Here is a 21,547-nt window from a genome sequence, read left to right on the forward strand (position 1 = left end):
TGTAGGACGTGAGCATAATGTATATCCCACCGTGTATTTCGGAAGTGATCTTTACATGGACATTACATATTTCTTTCTTTTTTTAACGCCTACAGCACCTGGTCTTCCTAGGTGGTCTCCCATCCAAGCACTAACTAGGCCTGACTCTGCTTAGCTTCTGAGATCAGACGGGATCGGGCACGTTCGGGGTGGCATGACCGTAGACTACATGGATGTTAAATAAATAGTACTCTTTCCCAAACAGGAACACAACTACGACTGCCAAATGCAGGTTGCTGTGGCAACTTGATTGGCAGACGTTTGCTTAGTCCTCTTTCCATGGGTACGGTCCTTACACAGTCCTACGTCTGTCCATGTAATTCTAAGTACGAACCTTGTTTAAAGAAGCACGAAGTCAGGGTGACTCTACCTAGGGCAGACATGTGACATTCCTCGAGTAGGGTGTAGCCAAGTAAATGCATCATTTACAGAATCCACACAGGGAGGCGGCTGGTCCCAGAAATCTCGTTATCAAATGGCACTGGCGAGGTTCTTTTTCTTACAGTCTCGTGTCCGTGGAGAATTACGTTAAACCTGCTACCCAGCATCTAGGGAAGAAGGCACGCTGTACACACTCAGCATTTCCTACTCTCATCCTCCCAGGAGGGGAAAATGGTGTACAGAAGGGACATGGGCAATTTTCCACTGCAGGGTTCGTGTGGACACTGAGAGAGAAGAGAGAATCGAGAAAGTAAGTGATGGATGATTTTAAATGATTAGTAAATTATAAAGTGCTATAGAAATATTAGACATCCAAGTGGTCACTGTGCACATGGCTATTTTGAGCCATATTAGGAAAACTAACAACTATACATTAAACTGATTGATGTACATTTTACGGAGAGCAGGACAGACATAGTGGCCTGGTTTATTTGAAGAGCTATAATCACATGAAAGTCTACAAAGGCAGAAGCAGTATGTTCTCGGCACTGTAGCTAAATTCTTAAAAGCAAACTGTTCTTTAGTAATTTCAGATGAGACTGGCAGTTGATTGCTATAGACTGTTTTTCTTTTTTTGTTGTTGTTTTTTTAGTTGTATTTCTTTTAGAAAGAAGGAAGGTCAACCTCACTTTGTCAAAGGGAAAGAAAGGTGGCTCTTGTCCTTGTAACGTGCTGCAGCACGTCCCCAGGTATAATGGAGGGAGAGGGGACAAGGTCCCGGATAACGTGGCAGCTGAAAGACAGCCACTGCCACGGAGCCTCTGGGAAGAACAAGGCCTCGTTATGCCCGGGCTCCACCGCAGGTGTGAGTCCCCCAAACTGGCTTCCCTCCAAGCCCGTGGAAGAGATAAGGAGGGCAGAGCCAGGAGGTGGGTGCCAGGGACGCGCCTGACAGGGAGCCTTCCCAGTAGGCGGAGAGCCGTCGGAAAAGCGCTTTGGAGTCACAAGATTAAAAAACGAGTGTCAGCTGTGGGAGACGTAGAAATGCAAATAAGTACGGACGCAAATAGGACGGATAAATGAAAGTGTGCAATCACCCCGAGCTATGTTTCCAACCTGAAGGCGACTCCGTCTGGCATTATCTGGGTGCCATGAACTGCGTGGGAACAGCCGTCAAGGGGCCCGTAAAAGGCACCCCCCGAAGTTAAGCCCCTTCCCTTTCCGACGATAAAGCAAGAAGTCCGCGAGCGGTACATCCACCCTGAACTAAATGCGTTTGTGCACAGGGCTGGGGGTGAAATTCGAGAGCTGGATTTTCATTCTTTACTGCACGTCTCAACGTAATTTTTACCATTAACATAAAAAAATAGAAGATGGGAGATCTGGCTTCAATAAACACATTCTGAAGTCTTCAGTCATTATTTAGTGGCATTCTCACGGTCATCTCCTGAGGCAGGTGTCACGAGTTGTGTTAGACCTGGTCGAGGTCACCCAACTGCAAGGTCGTCAGGTCGGATGTGAGTATCGGTATTTCGGCCCTGAGTTTTCGCTCTTTCCATTACATCACAAATTCCCAGCCAAAGGCAATTGCATCCCCCAGGGGGCAGCCGACAATGTTTGGGGACATTTCTGGGTTACAACTAGGGGGTGCTACTAGCATCTAGTGAATAGAGGCCCGAGATGCTGCTATACACCCTACGAAGCACAGAGCAGCCCCCACCACAAAGGATTATCTGGCCCCAAGTTCAATGATGTCTGACGCTGAGGCTCAGAGACTTGGCATTGTGCCACAGCTGCCGCCGAGCAGGCTTCGTCTCGAGACAAATAGACCTGCGCAGGGGAGAGGCAGGGCAGATGCAGAGGGTCCTCGCCAAGGGCCTGGGAGTTGCTGGTGTGAATGAGAAAGTCTTACTTCCACGTCACAGACGGGGAGGTAACGAGAGATGAGGCACTAAAAATTCATAACCTGTCCGTCGGAAACGCATTCTGAGATTGCTTGGATCTAAATTGCCCTTCCAAACCCCGAGAGGCATTTTCGATGCCCCCTGAAGCCCTTGATGGCTCCCTAACGGCGCTCTGCACTGAAGTTAGAGGCCTGGATTTTCTCTGGGCTCTTTATTTGTCTTCGAGAATGCCGAAGACGGGCCCCTCATAGAATGCACATCGCAGGCTAATGTGATAAGGGGCTGAACTGATGGTATCTCTAGGAAATTTAAGGATGAAATATCAGTTGAAAGACGAAAAGAAAGATGGGATCGCTTCTGCAAAATCTCATTGGCAAAGATGGAGGGGATTTTCCTGACAAAAAGGTTCTGAACTAAAAGCATCTCAGAGAGATCTTGAATTTAAACCAGCTAAACACCATCGGGGGTCCTGGAGGCCTGGCGGAAGGGCAGAGTAAATTGTGTAATGCTCAGGGGAGGCGCTGGACAGAGCCCCGTGAAGAGGAGGAGGCGTCAATCAGCTCAGCTCCCCAGAGCATCACTGTGCTGAGTCGCCATGGAGCTGATTTACAAGGAAGCAGAAGCTGATCTCAGTCTTGGGCTTTAGGTGGAGGTCCTGTCTAGTAGTTCCCATTTAACTAATTTTATTGATTTGTGGGGCCCAAAAAGAGTCTGGGGACTGCTCCAGCTTGTTCCCACAAGTCACGCGGCCGTGGCTGCTGGCTCAGACTCTGCGGCTGGACCTCAGGGGCTCGGGGCCCAGAACCGCCCGCGGGCTGACCGCCAGCGGCCCTGGATCTCCGCCTCCTGGCCTGCTCCTCGGACTCTGGGAAGGGTGCGCCGGGGAGCAGCCGCCTCGCGGGGAACCTCAGGTGGGCGGCCACAGTTAGCGAGTTTCCAATTTCACCGCAGCCCCTACGGAGGCGACGTAAGACTGATCACTGATCACCAAGTGGTTTTATTTTAGTCCTTACTTTAATATACATGCGCCCAGCTAGCTCTGAATTATTCAGAATTACAGCAGTCAGAGGAGAGACCTGCTCGAAGTCTGTCAGAGGATTTTTAATCATCTTTAAGTAAACTTCAATTTCTCTGAAATTGAAGGGGAATTATTATTCCACTTAAAAATTCAGTACGGATTCATTGAAGAGGCTTTCCATCTCCTGTCATAAGTAAAAAGATGAAATGTTTAGTGCGAAAAAGACACCATGAAATGAGTTTGAAGTCCTTATGCTCGAAGGCGCGATTTAAGACACTATTACTTATTGTCCCTAAAAGAGTTTATATTAGTGATAACAACAATAGCTTTTATTTAAAACCATTCATCAATATGATTTATTAAGTCCCAGGCTTAATCTTGTTGAAAAAATTCATGTACTCACTTCCAGCCTAGCAGACAAGACAATAAGACACTCACTAGAACACCAAGCTCAAGGGCACGTAGCCGCCTCCTTGGGGCAGTGTGAGCTCATCTGGTGGTGGCCTGTGGCAGGCGTGGCTTTGGCTGCCTTGGACTGGGCTGCTGGGTCCCAGCCAAAGGTGGCCTGTGACTTAGCCATTCACTCCATGGTCCCACTAACATACAAACACCCATTTATGCTTTTTGGCAAAGCTGCCGTAATGGCGACAGCGGAGACTAACCCTTACGGAGAGGGGGAGAGGGTGGAAAAGGGAGATTCTCCGCCTTTTGATTTTGGAGATAACGACGAAACTTCATTCGTACACATCTCTGTTACCGAGCTGACACGAGCTGTCTCCCATTCGATGTGGCGGCCGCCTTGCTAATTAGTAATCATTATCTCCGTCTTCGAGATGAGGAGACGGGCTCAGGGGGGTTACCTGATCTGCTCGAGGTCAAGGAGACCAGTGAGGGTCAGGATGAGGGAGGCTCGGGTCCTCCGCTGCCTGGGTGTCTGCTATGCTAATGAGCAGGCCACATGCAAGCGGGGAGGGACCTGGCCCTGCTATGCTAATGAGCCCGCCACATGCAAGCGGGGAGGGACCTGGCCGGGCACCGAACAAGGTGAAGCTGCGGAGTGTAATGGCACACAGACCACGTCGGGGGGCGGGGACTCTGAGAGCTAATCATTAATGGCCCCTCGAAGATAAGCTCGCTACCTTACTAGACTTCGTGATGTCCCAAGCAAGGAAACCTGACTGTAGCTTTACGACTCTAATACGAATAATAGATTATTGTTCACAAACGGTCAGCCCAGAGAGTGATATAAACGCTGTTCTTTACATGAACAATCCGTTTTTAAAAATGATCATCTCCCCCCCGACCCCCCCAAAGTCCTCCGCGATCGCACGGTAATGTTCAGTCAGTATCACCTTTGATAAAAACAAATGTGCTCCCGCTGCTGAAGTGACCCCGCCTTCGCTGACCTTCTGGGGAGGCAGAGTCAGGGCTGAGTGGGAAGCGCGGGGCAAGCGGCATGCTTCTCCGTTCCAGACGCCTCCCCCGTGGTCTTATCCACGGTAATGAACACGCTGTCCAACTGTGGTCATTAAGGGTGGTGACTTGGCACAAGAAGGGACAGGTGCCCGCACGGTGAGTAATCTGTTCCTGTTTGGTTTGCACGGAGCTCGGCTCAGTGCGTATTAACTTCGAGGCATGGTGCTGGGCTTCGGGCGTACCACGATGGCGCTGCGGGGGGCTGGGTGGCGGCCGGTGACCCGCGGGCTCACGCAGGCTGCGAACCGGCCAGACTAGGTCCCAGGAGGAGGAGGAGGCTGGAGCTCGACACTGCTCTGCACAGAACTTCGACAGGAACTTCATGCAGGGAGGAGGCTCTTGGTGCCTGCCAACTTTGTCCCCACCATTTGAGAGATGATAAGATTCTCCTTCACAAAGACACGTTCTCTGATGAACAAGAACACGACCTACGTAACGTGCTTAGCCACAGCGACCACGGCACCGTCCTCCAGCAGTGCACACGTCTGTGCACCAGCCCTCGAGTTCGTTGGATCTGGCGGGCTCGTTGCCAGCACTCCCCCGGCCATGGGGCTTTGCCACACAGACGGTGACCTTGCAGCTGGCCGGGAGCTCGCCGTGCTCTGCCGACTCCCCCTGCACCCTGGCTAGTGGCAGGCATTCAGTCAGCAGGTATTAGCTGGTGCGGTGAGGCTGAGCTCTGAAAGCCAGGTTCCTCCTCCTGGGAGGCTAATCCACTGGGCTCCGCTGGCCGCGGGTGGCGAGGGCTTCTGAGCAAATGCAAGCCTTGGACAGGAGCTGCCATGTGGCGCTGGGGCCCTTTGCTCCAGGGATGGGTGCGATGACACTCTGACATGCTGGATGGGCTGAATCCTTACATGGAATTTATTTTGCATTTTAATTACATGGGGAACAAGGCTTCCTGAGGTTCTGGTTAGAGGTATATGTAAGTTATCAGTTTAATGGACTTAGCCCTGTTTTGCTAAGGTAACGAATAGTCATTTTATTTACAACAACAACAACAACAACAACAACACCCTAGAAAATAGAGCTCTCTAGTCTGCATCTTCATTTGTCCTTGGCATGGGCTTTTCTAGAGTATTTGGTGCGTTGTCTGTTTCTTAGTCCTAGGGAGCCCCCCGCCCCCCGACTCTGGATAGAGTCCCTGCATGGGGCTTCAGAGAGCCGATGTCGCAGCCGGGCGGACGGTCACCTAACAGCACGATCCCTGGTATGGGAGTGGCCAGGAGTGTCCACCTGCTCCAGTCCCACCCTGACCAGTCAAGGGGGAGGGGACGGAAGCTGGAGTTTATGACATCCGTTTGGAGGCTGCCTGACCTAGAAGGGAGAGGACAATGAAACTCAAGCAGCCAGCACTCAGAGCAGACACAGGGGGAGAGGCACTGGGGCCTGCCGGGAAGAAACCAGGGGCTCAGCCGCCTGCCGGCTGCCAGTTCGAGCGTGGCAGATACAGGTTTTCCCATCCTAGGGCCACCTTCCTCTCCTCCTACAAATGGACACCTCTGAGTGGGAATAAAGGCAGACTGCCTCTCCTCCAAGTTCAAAGGCTCCAGTGTCCACTTCCTAGGCTTTAAGGCATCTCGGCTTCTACTGGCTGCACTCCCAGTGGTGACAGGGAGCGGTGGAGTTGGGTCACGTGCACCGTCCAGCTCACTTGTCAGAGGCGCATCTGATGAGGGCAGCATCCCTGAGGCCCGCTGACCGAGGCGGGACTCCGCGCCTGTGGCCGGAAGCCCAGGCGTCTGCTTCCAGGCAGGCGTGTGGTGCCATCACGAGGTGAGAACCTAGCTGAGCTGGGCTTCTTGCCACTGGCCCGCCAGCTTCCCTGTCCCCTCTCTAGAGGTGCCTCAACCTGGGGGCGGGTTCCTCTGCCCGGGGGAGAGTTCAGAGACTGGAAGCAGGGAATGCGCAGGCTTTGGGAATGGAAGTCTCCAGTCTCACTCTGCCAGAAGCCCTCGCAAGGGCAGTGGAAGCTGAGCTGGAGCTAGAAGCTGCCTGGGCTGAGCACGAAGCACCTGCTGTGAGCCTCTGGGGAGGGTCTGCTGTCCAGGTTTTACCTGGAGGAACTGGGAGGGGTGGGCCCAGCCCCAGTGCCCAGAGGGCCCAGTCTGGGGACTCTGACCAGCCAGGGGAAGGGAAGGCCCCGGAAGAACCAGATTCTGGTGCCCTGGAGCCTGGTGGCTGAGCCAGCTTTGCCTTCGTTGAGAAGCCTCCTAGTAATGGGCTGTGTCTGGCGATCTAGCATCAGGAAGGGAATCATACCTGTTCCTAGAGCAGTGTTTTTTAACTTTGTTAACCCGAACTATACTTTCAAATGTAAACTAAATGTTCAGAGCCCATTTTCTATCCATGATTTATGATGCCTCCCTTTCTATCCAATTAAAGCTCAGCACGGATGAGGATGAAGCCCTTGTCCCTTTTCTCATTTCTAACCACTGTCCCCCTCCCCCTCGCCCCCCGGGGATCGGGGATGGCGGGGGCTGGGAGTGAGGGAGGCACGCATGGGAGGCAGCAAGGGCAGGACTGACAGCTCGTCACGCTTCTTTAAATTCCCATTTAATTCCACCTACCTATCCGTTTTTCTGCCGTGTACACACAGAACTGCAGTAATGAAAACCCACTGGGTCCCTAATGCAGTTGGCGAGTGCTCCGCGCCTGGGTCACACAGCCACTTCCCTTCCCAGGTGTGAAGGTGGCTTTTTTCTTCTTGAGGCTAAACAGGACTTCTTTCTGCCAGCGCAGGGCAGGTGGCTTCTTAATGATCTTCAAGGAAGGAACTCAATAGAAGAAAAATATCCTTTTTTAATCCCATTTTCCTTCTCGCCCCACACTGAGCTGTTACCATAGCAACATCCTACCTGCTCCCAGGACAACTAAGTGCCCCTGTGAAGTAGCCGAGTGTGGCTTTTTTCGCTCAGAGAAGGGACGCCGCTGGTCATTGACCGGTTTTCCCTGGGTGTCTAAATTCTTCAGTTCTCTGTGACATGCTTAATCTAGGGTTTCCTGTGGCTAAAAGCTACAATTCACTTCGAAACTCCCAGTGGTATAATCCTCCAGTCCTTTCAGAAAGGAACTCGGTGGAAATGAATTTACATTTTGTTTTACGATATGAATAGCTTCTCTTCCATGCACCGACGTAAGTTTAGAAAAGACCCCTCTGAGGAAAATAATTGTGGGAAAACCTTCCATACACCTCTACCAGCCTTTCTTACTTGCCTTTCACATGTCTTTATATGTGTAATACATATTTTATATGTAATGAAAATGTATACGTAATGAAAATATAGAAAAGAAATAATATAGAATGAAATATTCCCAACACACAGAAAAGAACAGAAACCAAGGTGAGAAGCGTTCACGTTTCTCTGGCTTTGCCGGCGCTGACTGGGGTGGGGCATTACAGTTTTCAAATTTGTGAGAAATAGACGGTTACATCTCTTCCAAGGTTCTCGTACATCTTCTCCATCCAAGCCTTTGCACATTTGTCACACATTTATGTGCAAGACTTTTTTTTTTTGGTCAGCTTCCTCCTAATTGGAGGGCAGGGTGCTAGGCATCTCAGCTGCAAAGGGTTCCCTGGTCGCCTGGGAAGCTAAGAGCCCCAGGACCAAGCCCTGATCCTATGTCCTTTAATCTATTTGATGGGCAGTCCTTACGAGCAGGAGTCCAAGTTCGCCTTCCCAAATGAGAGGACTTACTATTTTCAAATGAAAACAGTCAAATTGGAGGGTGATTTGGGGTCCTGTGCAACACAGGAAGCCCCGGGCTTTCTCCCCAAGGTCACACTAAACACTTGGTGAGTCTGAGATTGTGTCTGTTCAAAATAAAGCGATCAAGGGTCAATGCTGAGAAGACGCCGTCGCCTTGGGGTGGGGGTGGCTTGCTCGTGGGCATCGTGAATGAAGCTATTAGGACTCAGGTGAGACCATCCCCTCAGATAAATGGTTTGTGGTTATCGATCTGGACCAACCTGACAGAAAAGAAGCTCTATGCATTATCGCTACAAGGACTTGATTTATACTTGCAACTTAGAATTTGTGTGTTCATTCAATTCTGTCAAAAAAAAAAAAAAAAAGTAATACCCTCATTTCAAAATCTGACATTTGGATTTTGTCCCACGATTTAGTATGTCTGCTAAGCAAAACAACTGTCAGTCTAGGTCATCTGCCTTCAACAACAACTTGAAACACAAGCAATCAGAGAGAAAAACAACCGAAAAACAAACGAAAAACCACCTCTGAAATCAGGCTTCAAGGTTTCCAAAAATAAAAGAAACAGACTTTTTTCATCTGCCCTTACATACTGTCATTTCTCATCACATGCCCCACGGAAAGGTTATTCTGCTGGAAAGGGGTGACTCAGAATACACTTCGGGCTGTGACATGTGAAGCATCTGCCAGCGCTAAACAGTGAATCTCTCTTTCTTTTCATAGTCACATTCCATAGAAAAGGCAAAAATAAAACAAGCTGACCGATAAGCGCCCAGAGGAAGAGGGCGACCAAGAAAAACTGCTTGGGGAGTCGTTGGAAACGATGTCCAGGTCTCAAAGAAGCCAGATCCCCCGGGGGAGGCTCACCCTTCCAGAGGCGGCAGGCGAGGCCTTGGGGTGAGGCAGACGCGGACGCACGGATTGTGCTCCCAAAGCCAACGGCACTTCACTTCACAGTTTATAAAGACATTCATGCCTATTCTTTCATCCTACATGGACAGGCGCAGGGATTCGTTCAAAGACTAAGTGCAGAAAAAGACCCTTGGGGAAAGAGTTGTTCTCAGCGGGTCCTGGTCTCCTCCTTGTCCACACACCGGCCCTCCCTGAGACCCACCCTCCCAGGGGACTGCTGGCTGTCACAGAGCCAAGGGTGAGGACTGCCGCCTTGCTTCCGCTCCTCGTCCTCCCCATGGCATCTTCTAGCTTTGGTTCTCAGGAAGAAAGAGACCTTCAGACAGCATCTTCCGTCAGTTCCCTCTCGAGTTCAGTGCTGAGCGTGGACCACAGAGCTCTCTACGCCTGATCAGCCTAGACAGAACAGGACCCATCACTGCTCTTTGAGGCAAGACAGCCTCAGGATGCCACCAGCTGATGGCCCCTAGGGGGGAGCTTGTTGTCCACAGACTCTGCTTCAAGGGGGGGAGTGTCCACCCCGCCCTGAGGCTGCAGGACCACTCGTCCTTGGATGGCCAGTCACCTGTGATGCGGCACAATGCAGAAGATATTATGGCCAGATTACTTGTATCAGGAATACGCACAAGACAATCCCAAGAAAATGGGGCAGTTAAGAGAGGCCATGTACAACATAGGAAAATGTTGGACCACCTGTAAGCAGAGGTGGGCAGGGGACTGCAGACACAGTGACACCAAGTGGCCCATGAGCAAGTTTTAAAGAAGAAGGGGGCTGCGTTCATCCTCACAGATCTCTTGGCCAGTCCGCGTGGAGCCCTCGAAACAATTCTCTTAATTCTGTAGAAAATTAATGCCACCTTCAAATATTTTAAACTGCATTTAAAAATTTCACGTATTCTTAAGTACTTCCAATGTCTAATTTCAAAATTAATTTTTTTTTCCTGAGGACTTAAATAACTCTCATGAATAAATCAAAATAAAAAATATGGTGAACCTTAAGTTCTCTTAACAGTTTCGATATTGTTTATAAACTATAAGAGTTCGACTTACCATCTTGAATCTAAATCATTTACTTAATCAGGTGTTTCAACCTAAGTCACAGGCTGATCTGTTTCCTTAATTAACTATATTCTTTTAAAGATTACAAGTTCATAAAATTCCAAATAGATATAAATTCCTTAACATAAAGTATTAGTTCTATGGTTTTGATTCTCTTAAAAACTTCTCTACTTAATTCTGACTCTTTCCAGAGGTGAAAGATGATTAGCTACTATGTTTTTTTTGCATCATCTCATGCAATTATTTTACGTTTTGCTTCCATGTAATTTTCGGGATTGGCTTCTCAGCTTTCTTGAGGGTGCATCATAAACAGAAATTTTAGCTGGGACACTGGCTAGATTCTTTACGGTGACTCATGTGGGACCAAATGAGCCCTATTTATCATTGCCATGGTGATGATTTCATAACTCAGAGGAGTTGGGCATGGAACCCTTGGCCTTAAACCTAAGTTATATCTATACTGTCCCCACCCAGTTGGCTAAATCAATTGACTAAATTTGTTCCATTGTGCTCTTAAGATGTCAGTGTGTTTCCAGCTCAAGAAAGATGACTCATTAAAACCCTGTATTCTACCATATTTTATATGGGACCACGCAAAGTTTTCAAATATTAAAATGCATCTAATTAAAAATTTGATATCCCTCGTGGCTTTGTGTCATAATCGTCACAAATTCTAAAGTCATTCAATTCACATAATTCATCTGATGAATGTTTAAAAAAATAGAGGAATCAGGTTCTCTGTGGCCAGGGACGTCCTGACTTTAACTAGTGAGCTGTGCTGAGTACTGGTTCAGAGTGAGGGCTCTGGAGTCAGGTGGGGCTTAACGTCTGTTCTCCGTCACTACTCCTAACTCTTAATCGTTACCCTATAGAAATTCTCACAAAGTGCGTGTGCGCGTGTGCGTGCGTGTGTGTGTGTGTATGTGCGTGTGCGTGGTCAAAACACCTCAAATGCTTCTCTGACTCTTCCTGGCCTCAGATAACCCTGAGCAGATAAACAGTGTGTGATGGTTAGCTTTGTGTGCCAACTTGGCCAGGCTGTAGTGCCCGGTTATTTAAGTGAACACCACTCTGCAGGTATTTCGTAGACGGGGTTAAGATGTACAGTCAGTTTGCTTCGACTACAGATTATCCTCAATAATACGGGTGAGCCTCATCCAGTTGAAGATCTTATTTGAGGGTCCCAGGAAGGAGAAATTCTGCCTCAACACGGTAACATCAGGTCCTGTCCAGTTTCTAACCTGCTGGCCTGCTCTAGAGAATTTGGACTTTTGGCGCCCCACAATCGTATAAGCCAGTTCCTCGAAATAAAGAGAACCCTGGAGAACTCCGACTAACACGCAATGGGTTCCTTTTTCAGTTGTGTCCCTCCCTCCCTGCCTGCCTGCCTTCCCCTCTCCCTCCTTCCCCCCAAATCCAAAAGAGTAAACTGCGATGATCCTTTCTGGGGACACTAGTAGTTGCTACACGTAACGTTGGCAATGAAAAATTCAGTACCTTCGCCTTCGGAACTGAATTCTCCTTCAGTGAAGAAGGTTACTATCCTAATCTCTATTTAGTGAAATGAGTAACTAAAAGTATGTGACTCTTCTCTACGTAATAAAAGTGTTTACTTGGTGCCCCCTGCAGTGCTGATTCCGAGGTCAACCAATACGCACATTAAGAAACGGGTGTTTCAAGCACAGACCACATATGGCTTTCTTTTAGTTTCTTTTTGAGGAAAGAAACCTAAAAGCAAAAATTCACGTAGATGTTGCTAGGGGTGTCAGCAGTATTTTAGCGATGTCACCATGGGCTACTGCTGGAAGGCAGTGGGGGTTCCATGGGTCAAGGGCCCCATTACGACCGATGACATGTAGCCTCCTGAGCTCACTTCTCATGTTGCCCTTGGTCCTAAGAGCAGAAAGACCCCTGTATTTTGGGGTTGTTAGGTTCTTGGCAATTCTTTTTGCTCTTAAGTTCTTGGTGAGATGCATTGGCTGGGCTTATGGGGGTTAGGGAAACTTTTCACTGTTCTAGAAATCTCTTCCAGGTCCTCTACGAAGCAGTCAGAACTATTAGAAGGTCACTCGTGGCCTTGAGTCCAATTTCCAGAGTTCCAAGCTTGGTCTTTCTCATATGCTCCCTAACCCGAATGATGATGATAGCCTCGGAGCTTTCCTGATGGCTGGGTTTTTGAGCTCGTTAGTATCTGCATGATGCCCAAGTGTATTTTAGGGGAACCTCACGCCAATGTTTAGGTGTGAGTCAGAGAGCGTTACAAACTGCACGTAAAATCTGAACATGAAATTAGGGCTACTGACCCTCTTGGCTCCACCCCGTTGTCTGGGAGTCAGTGACACCTCGCTTGGATTCCTGAGTGACACGCTCGGCCCCATAACTTCATCTGGGTCTCTGCTCCAATGTCACCTTCCAGTGAGACCGCCTAGCCGGTCTAAAATAACGTCAAGTTCTATTTCTTCTACCCACCTGGCTATATTTTGGGGTTGCTCCAGATAGTACAGTATATATCAATTTGCTATTTTCTATCTCTTCTATTAGAATTTAGGCTTTCTGAGAGCATGGTTTTTTGTTTTTTTTGTTTTGGTCAGTTTGGTTGAATTCTACATGCTGTCCCAGCACATAGTAGAGACTCAATAAATATTCGCTGAATGAATAACTTGCTATTTACATCTGCCCACTAACTGCCATCTAGTGAGTAGAAAACACTCGAATGAAAAATCAATCATTCCCCCCTTTTTTTTTTTTATAGAAGCCTACATGTGCAAACATTGAGTTGAGTAAGTCACATCTGATCCCTGGTCTCATGGAAGTTCTAGAAATATCAGGTGAATAGAAATAAATACATGTAATTTATCTCACATCAACATATAAGAGAAACACTGAACAATGTTTTGGTTTGGCTATGTGTGCTCATAGTTTCTTCCATTTCAAAATTCATATTAAAAAAACCCCACGTTTTTTCCTAAGGAAAATGCTGACCGCGAGGGGAGGAGATAGGCGCCTCCAATCTGCTTCGCCCGCCGAGGACAGAGCGTGCAGGGCGGGACGCCACGCGGCCCAGGGAGAAGGGACACCGTGGGTGCGAGCGCCCTGCCCTGGCTCGCGTCGCAGGGGAGGGGGCGGGTACGAGGGTCCGGGGCGCGCGTGCCACGCTCCGCTCGTCCCCTTAGACTTGGGGGGCCAGCGGGGGAGAACCTGGCCTCGGGGCTCAGAGCTCTTCTCTCTCATACAGACCTGGAGACACTGCTGAGGGAGGAGGGGGCCTGGGGGGTGGGACATTAGAGCCACAACCCTGTTCCTTCCAGAGCCTTTTCCTCACTGTGGGCGGGTGGTGGTGGTCCCGCAGGGGCGCTGAGTTCCAGGGCTAGGCTTTGGGCATGCGCAGGCGGTGCGAAAACGTGGCAGAATGATCCGGTTTGTTCAGGTAACGGATATTTGCCTGGAGTCTTCATGCAAGGCTACATGCAAGGCTCTTCCTTCTGGGTACTTGGGAATTGGGGAGTCCCCCCACCACGCCCACCTGCCTGGCTTACTGGGAGTCCACGGTGGGGTGTGGGACAAAGCCCTGGTGACAAATGACCATTCTACTACTTTACTGCACAAACACTTCACAGGGAGCATGAGCAACTACACAACAGGATTCTAGTATTCTCGGCTCCTCAACTAGAAAAACGTATTGGCACCAACTCAATGCATCTCCGCCGTGCACAGAACACCGATATTTTCTACCAAAAATGTCAAAGGAGTTAACAATATTAATAATTCAATAGGATGTACCTTTCTCATTGCCTTTTGATCATGCGGCTGTATTCTTAAAGGGTACAGGGGAGCCATACGAATAAGTCAAAATTCATGTTTACATCTACATATAGTGCCTAGAACAATGATGTTACACATGGGTATGTAGGCATGTGTGGTTGGACGGATAGATGGATATGTGGATGGATGGGTGGATGGATATATGATGGATGGAGGGATGAATCAATGAATGCTGTGTGATTTGAGAGCTGACAATACGTTACTTAAAGCTCCAAATGAGGCAGACAGCACAATCAAGGGACAGAAAAATCTACCGTGAGGTACAAAATTGTTTCTAGAGGAGATATTCTGAAAATAGCGAGATTGGAAGTCACCGACTCCATATGTGCTCTGTCATAGTGCTTAAACCGCATGATGAGGGGCTAACAATCTGTAGACAATCACGCACAGGTTTTTTTCTTTTTTCTTTTTTTTTTAATGGCAGCCTTCTTTGATCCTTCCTTTGTAGTTATTTAGAAAGAAGATGATAATTATCGAAAGACCTGCATAAACCGCGATTTGGTATTTCAAAGGCTGCTGGCTTTCATGTGACGTGAGCTGAATTACCATGCAGAAAATGACTACCTTCTGAATTACCTGGGATGTTCAAAACTCTGGAGAGGAAAATAGAATACCACTGTCTGTTATCAGACCACTTAAAAAAAATAAAAAGAGAAATATGGCTTTTCATACGTTCGAATTTCCTTGGCTAGATAGGGCAGCCCCCCTAAGGCGAGCTTGGGGACAGAATATGAATATATCTCAGTGCAGCTGCTTATCTATCTCAAGAAGGTCAGTGTCTCTTACAGATTTTAAAACTTACAGATTTTAAAAACGTGTTGTTATGCTTTAATCGTGGTCATTATTGAAGAATGTGATTGAAATTTTAATTATTAAGTAGAAGGGACTGTAAGGCACTTTCGTGAGGCGTCTGGAGCTCCTGGAGTGACAGGCCATCAGCACAGCCCATGTCAACCTAGAAGCGAGTGATCACGGCCCTGTGACCCCTGCCGAGGCGGAGGCAGTGGTCTGTCTCTCTCCTACCGGCCACCTGTCTCCTAAAACGTCTGCACAGTTTCTGCAGAGCCAGTGTTTAGACCAAACGCTCAGTAATGCGAAAACATCGATTATTGCCTTCCTAGATTGAAACGAAGTATGATTACCCTTGATTTAATAGCAGAGGAGCGTTTCCATAAAAAAAAGTTTCAACCATTAAGCACAAAGGTTATGCTTAAAATATGTACGTTTTCTTTTTCTACAGGGCGACGGTACTAAGTTGATCAGTGGCACGCTTACTGTGACAGCGACTTCACGTCTGCTGAGTTCTGTACTGTGTCAAGTGCAGTGGGCCGGGCAGCAAGCTTGTCAAAGGAGAATGACTGCGGGAATTTAGGGGGAAGCGAGGAGCACAAAGTTACTAGGACTTGACTAGCACTTTGCTTTAAACCTTATAATCACCAAAGGCCATTTTGGTGTCTTTTTCAAGCTGTAGTAAATGTTGTTACTTGGATAGCCTCGACGCCCTTCTTCCAATCTGAAGAGGGGACAGAAATGAACAAAGAACCGTGACCTCTATCAGCAGCAGCGATCGTAAAGCCAGCCTGAATTTTCTACAACTGGCAGGTGCCTTATTTTTGCTCAGTCCAGTCCCTGGTTGAGACACCTTTCAGATGTGGTGACCGCCATCTTGCAGGTAAGATTCGTCCCTTGGGTTAACTATATGGGGATCCCAATCAGATTGTGCAGTAGGTGTGTTGTACGGTTCTCCCGCTGCCAGCCTCCTGTAGGAAATGCTGCATTTTCTCTCTTAATCCTGAGAACGTTCTCAGAGATGCATTTGAGGTGATTTCATTCCAGCACGCAGTGTAAATTAAGTAATCTGCTGGGTTTTAGTTTTGTTTGAAACTCCGAGCCACGCACTCGTTGGAACACATTGGGAGCCTGTCTCCAAATCCCTCGACCTGTTTAGAGGAATGTCTGGGACGCCTGGACTGCAGGACACCCGAGATCTCCTGTCCCCAGCCTCGCAGAGACCCGTCCTTGCTTGTCTGAGCTGAAAACTCCCTCACGGACAATTTTTTCCCCTGATCTTCTCACCTCTGTTAGGAACTTTCCACTTACAGGTGGATTTCTTCAGGGTTCTAGGAAATGCTGATGTGGCACCTTGTGCTATGACTGTAACGGTGAAGTTTAAGTTTAGTTTTATCTTTGTTTAGTTTTATCTTTGCCTCTTTCTCCTTCACCGTGGAACCAAAGCCTTCAGTGACTTACCCTCCAATGAGAGATTTCAGTCCAGAACTGAGTCAGCAGAAATAGTTACACTGAAAGAAAGTGAGTTTCTCGGTGTTGCTTACATTGTCTGCGTGGATAGGACAATGTTGCTGACCTTTCGTGGAGGACATATTCATCCCCCAAATCGCAAACCCACGTTTCCTCAGTTCAACCACCCAGTCATTCAGATTCTACTGCATGCTCGTAGGGTACGTAAAAGCCACGACTTCCACCCCCATGAGCATGACTTCCAGGGAAGGCCACGGTGACGGCTTCCCTCCTGGACGTCCACGGCGCAGCCCCGGTCCCCGCTGGCAAGATTCGGCGTACCGGCCAGGGGTCCCTTTTTATCCCTTGTCCTTACTGACTAAATAACTCAATAAACATCCCATCTTCATCAGGTTTCCCAGGAGCAGAAATGAAGGTCAAAGGTGTCCTCAGAGAAGGAGGAAGAGTTTTCTAACCAGGGGCTCGGAGGCGGGGGCGGTGTACGCAGAGTATTGGGGAGTCTGGGTGAACGAAGTGGAAATGGCTCGACGTGAGTGAAGAACGAGGTACCGGTGGAGGAGAGAAGAATGTGGGAGAAGAGGAGGTCACAGGGTGGAGAGCCCAGAAAACAAACGAGACCGGATGCGGGAGCTTAGGGTTTTAGCCCGAGTCACTGAGTGGGGTGTGTTAGCGTCACGTTTGTAAGGCAGTGATAAAAAGGGGGGCGGGGTGAACAAGGAGGCGCACTGCAGGCGGGAAGAGAGTACAGTGGCCCCCTTTTCTCTGGAAGATACATTCCAAGACCCCCAGTGGATGCCCGAAACCACGGGTTGTACCAAACCCTACATATACTATGATTTTTCCTAGACGTACATGCCTATGATAAAGTTTAATTTATAAATTAGAAATCTCACAGATAGAAGATTCATTTTTTACTGTACGTCGTAGCAACTCAGGGTATGATCTTTTTCTTTCCTTATTTAGTCGAGAACTTTTACCTTTTCGCTTCAAGGGAGCAGTTTAGGGCTTCTCCATGGCATAGCCAAATCGCCAGGATCACTGCTCTTACACTTTGGGGCCATTATTAAGTAAAATAAGGATGACTACGAAGTGACTAACAGGCAGGCGAGGTATACAGCTGGGCGCCCTGGACCAAGGGATGATGCACACCCTGGGCGGGGCGGAGCAGGATGGTGAGATATTCCAGCGTGAACTCGGAACAGTGTGCAATTTAAAACTTATCGTTTATTTCTGAAAATTTCCACTTAGTATTTTTAGATAGCGGTGTGCCACCGATAACTGAAACCGTAGAAAGCAAAAGTGCAGATAAAAGGGGACTATTCTTGGCTGTCACAGAAGTTGAGACAAAGGATAGAAGACCCCGAGTTAATGCGAAAGAAGAGATGGATGTAAGAAGCATTGACAGCTGCAACCGGTCAGCGACCAATCAGCTGCTGGGCTAAGAGTCTGGAATGTGGCCGTGGATGACCACGTGTGCTGCTTGCTGTGAGTATTGATATACGAGGAGGTAGACAGCTCTGCATGTCGGTGACGCGCGACATAGGAAAATGAGCTCGAACATCGATATTCTGCATGTGGCGCGCTTGCGAGAATCACAAGGGGGAGATTCTAGTAGGCGATTTGCAATATCATCCTGGGGCTCGAGACGGTGGTCTCCCTAGCGAGATAGACTTGGGCACAACAGCTATAGGACGGGACCCAGAACCGCAGAAATAAACGAGATGGTGCAAAGGAGGGCCTGGGTTGAGAAAAATGAATGATTAAGAATGATCTCCTTGAAACGCCGAGTTAGAGGGTGGGTAGCAGATGAGCTTGCGACGCCGACTGTGAAGATGCCAGTGCAAGGGCGTCGGAGAGGCAGATGAGAAGGTGCCGCTGAAGCGGGTGGAGGAGGAGGCAGCAGCCGGCGGAACCAAACACGGCAGAGTCTGCAGCGAGGGGGGGACGCACACGGGAAGGACCTAAACATATGTGATGCGACCTATTTTCTTCCTCCCAGTAGAGTCAAAGCCTGGTCTATCTAGAGAGATCAGATCGAAAGTGAGCCTGAGGTCATTTATATGTGACGATGTTTCCTAGACGGCATTCTTTTAAGTCTAATCGCAACGTCTAGCAAAGGCCAAATTCCAGCTATCTCTGTCGAAATAACACAGGAGGACATAGTTTTAGGGCCTGATTTGGGATTCTGTTAATATAGTAGCATGTGCTCTTCCATTACCTAAAAGCTAATGACTGTCTAAATTAGTTATGTGGCCCAAAGCGAAGACGAGGTGGCTCGTGTGTTTGACCAGTCGTTAAAGTGTGTCTTTCCAAAAAAGTCTCTTCTCAAGTGAAATGACAGTGAGTTCTATCAGCAGTATAGCTAACCTTATTAAAAGGGCTACTTTGAATGGCTCCCCGGGGTAGCCATATAAAAAAAGAATCAAAATTTAATATGTTGTTAGCAGAGATTGACTTAAAAAAAAAAAAAGCAGAATTAGCTGAGAATTGCTGATGAAACATTCTGTAGATGGCAAATATACTCTGATTCTCCAGAAAATGGCAGCAATAATAAAAAAACAACACAGAATATGTTTTGCATCCCAAAGTTGGCGTTCTTGAAATAATCAATGAGTTTTGTTCTAAAGTGGCTTAATATCTTATGTACACAAATACCATAGCCTAAGGCGGATAATATGTTCTGTTTCCTCAGAATTCTTTTGCTCGATCTGTTCGTTTGTTAGGTGAAGCACTTACTATGGAGAAGGGAATAGATACAGAGATGTCAGAAGTCCCGTGCAGAGGAGATGACAACAGACGAGAAGTGGCAGGGAAGGCCAGGACCATCCTGACCAGACCCCGCCCAGTCTGCTGTGGAATCATGTTTTCCAGAAGTGTCTGAGTCCAAGCAGATATTAGAACCTTAAATGGACCGCTCGATCCTGTCTCTCCTTGATCTTGGGTGGGCTGTATTTGGAACATGGTAACACCTTCTGAAGACACCGACTACCAAGTTCTGAAGGCCCTTTGGGTCTACCTACGAGATGTTTTTCTGACCCTTTTGATATTCAGATGCAGAATGTTCCAACGGCTGCAACTTTGCAGTTAAAGGCCCAATGTTTGTGACCTATTAGAAAGCTCTTCAAATCGCTGACTCGATCACCCAGAACACGCAAAAAGTGGCAGCAACAGAGGCGACAGTTTTGCAGGATCAGTCCTCATCCGCAGGGCCGAAGAGCTTGCATGGAGTCTGCGTCAGGCCGTGGGCCTGGGGCTCCTCAGCCCTCGCTCACAGGAGAGTGTGCTCAGCGCCGCAGCCTGTCTCGATGGGCGACGCATTTTTCTGGCTTGCTTCTTTTGGCGATGACTTCTGAATATTAGGATTTTCTGTTTTTATCATCTCGCAGCTGAGCTACATTTTCACAGTCCCCATGCTAGTCAGCCACAGATGAATTGTCAGGTTTCGTCTGTCTGAAAATGTCATTTTTTTTTTTTTTTGGCCTTTATTTTGAGGCGTATTTTTTTTTCTAGATAGAGAGTTTTAGATTGGCAAATTGAATATTGCAATTGAATACTTTCACGAAGTCGTTCCATAGTTTCCTGGACTCCGTCATTTTTGATGCAGAAGAGAGCTCTCGTTCTTATCACCGTTCTCCCGTAGGCTATGTATCTTTTCTGTCTCTGGCAGCTCTTAAAATCACCTCTTTATCTTGAGTTTTCAGCTCTTTGACTATGGTTTGTTTACGTGTGGTTTTCTATGCATTGATCCTGCTTGGGATTCACTGTGCTCTTTAGATCTGCGGTTTGATGTTTTTCGTCAATTTTGGAAGAATTTCCAACATTACGTCAACAAGTATTTCCTCCACTCCATTCTCCCTTTTGTTTCCTGCTTGGATTTCAATTACGTGTTTGTTGGACTGTTTGGTGCTGTCCCACAGATCTTGGATGCTCTGTGTTTTTACACTTTGTGTTTCTGTTTGAATAGTTTACATTGACCTCCCTTCAAGATCACGGATACTTTTCTCTGATATTCAATTCAGTCTGTTAACTATTGAAACACCTAGTTGATCCTGATCACGTATTTTTCTCTTCTAGCATTTCCGATTGGCTCTTTTTCATGGTTTCCATCCCTCTGCTTAAAATTCCTATTTAAACAGTTTCCATCACCTAAAATATACATTTTAGAGTTCTGACCAGAGTTATTTTTAAGCTGTGCCTCGTAACCCGCATTTCCATGGTTCGCTCTACTTCTATTACCCATCTCCTCTCTTGACCAAAAGGGTCCCATTTTCCGGCTTCGTCGCATTTTGCGTGATTTTTCGTTGTTTGCTAGACGTTGTGCACGGAAGAGCAGCAGAGCCCAAGGCCAAGGACGTTTCCTCCCAGGAGAGGACATGGCTCTCCCTTCTCACTGTGAGTGTGGGAGCTGCCAGCCTCCCCTGCAATTGAGAAGGAGCTGGGCTTTCTTGCACCATTAGCTGGCTTCATGCACCCCTCACTTCACAGGCATCAAGGAAAGGGCCAGGTGTCTCTCTCCTGAGCAGGGCTGTGGATCTGAGTGTGGTGAGATTCTGAAATCTCAGGCTTTATTCTTTATAACTCAGACTCTAGCTTCTCTAATCACAAGAGATCTCTTCCTGCTTCGAGCCTGGATTCCGGATTATCTGGTCACTATGAAGAATCCTCTTTGCTCCAGGTGCTGTTCCTGGCCGTCTGTGCCACAGAAGATCTGTACCCACCTGGCCCAGCCTCCGAAGGCCACTGCGGCACACTTGGTGAGGGCCCAGGCTATACACAGGTGTCTGTCTCAGCTCTCCTTCTCTGCCTTGACCTTGGGAGCTGATGCCTTCCACTCCGTGAGGGCCTGATGTGGCTCGCAGGGGTGCCTCTTAGATCTCCGGCTTGGGCCCCAGTCTCGGGCAAACCCACCCACAGCAGGTCCAGACTCATTCTCTGGCTGGTGCATCTTCGGCTTCTACTTTGTCTTC

At 48.1% G+C, this 21,547-nt stretch overlaps 1 protein-coding gene and 1 pseudogene across 4 annotated transcripts in view; both read right to left on the reverse strand.

Moving 5' to 3' along the window:
- The window catches only part of PRKN (parkin RBR E3 ubiquitin protein ligase), a 1,016,620-nt gene that overhangs the window by 61,728 nt on the left and 933,345 nt on the right, over positions 1-21,547 (reverse strand). The gene's annotated exons all lie outside the window — the stretch shown is intronic.
- Positions 87-205, reverse strand: LOC120618481 (uncharacterized; annotated as a pseudogene).

The sequence above is a fragment of the Pteropus medius genome, unplaced genomic scaffold (genome assembly GCF_902729225.1).
Source record: "Pteropus medius unplaced genomic scaffold, Ma_sr-lr_union100, whole genome shotgun sequence".
In the NCBI taxonomy this organism is placed as follows: Eukaryota; Metazoa; Chordata; class Mammalia; order Chiroptera; family Pteropodidae; genus Pteropus; species Pteropus medius.